Below are 664 nucleotides of genomic sequence, written 5' to 3' on the forward strand. Positions count from 1 at the left end.
CAAAAAAAAAAGAAAAAAATTCTGGCAGCTCTCTTTGTAGTGGCAAAGAATTGAAAATTGAGGGAATATCTATCCACTGGGGTATGGCTGAACAAATTGTGGCAAATGATGGGGATGGAATACTATCGTGCTACAAGAAATGATGAACAAGATGAAAGACCTTCATGAACTGATGCAGAGTGAAACAAGGAGAATCCGGAGAACACTGTACAGAGTAACAGCAATGTTGTTCAATGATCAATTGGTCCCAGCATGCTTGGGGTGTGCCAGCCACAGGTAGGAAAGAGGTTGGGTGGTTGCAGACACTCGGGAGGCCAGGAGGAAGAGGAACATATGGCAGGCCCAAAAGGTAAGACAGCTGGTAGGGGGCACCTGGATTTGAACCAGGGACCTCTTGATCTGCAGTCAAATGCTCTACCCCTGAGCTATACCCCCTGGCCTGTGAAGATATTCTTAATGAGCACCTTTCCAAGCTGCCACCACACCCAGAGCACCTACATTCCAGAGCCATTGCCAGTGGTTTGGAGAAGCTTCCCCACGGCCCAGCTGCCAGCCTTGACTCTGGGCACAAGAGCCACATCCAGGGTCCCCCACACCCACCAAGCCCTTTACAGGCCCTTTGGATCTCATCCATTCCTACAGAGTCCTTAATCATACAGGGCTT

The 664-nt window shown here is 49.2% G+C and overlaps 1 non-coding gene across 1 annotated transcript; it reads right to left on the reverse strand.

Moving 5' to 3' along the window:
• Positions 1-363: 363 nt before the first annotated feature.
• Positions 364-435, reverse strand: TRNAC-GCA (transfer RNA cysteine (anticodon GCA)). The gene has a single exon. It is a non-coding gene; the product is annotated as a tRNA-Cys (tRNA).
• Positions 436-664: the final 229 nt, after the last annotated feature.

This window comes from Monodelphis domestica, chromosome 5 (assembly GCF_027887165.1).
Source record: "Monodelphis domestica isolate mMonDom1 chromosome 5, mMonDom1.pri, whole genome shotgun sequence".
Classification (NCBI taxonomy): domain Eukaryota; kingdom Metazoa; phylum Chordata; class Mammalia; order Didelphimorphia; family Didelphidae; genus Monodelphis; species Monodelphis domestica.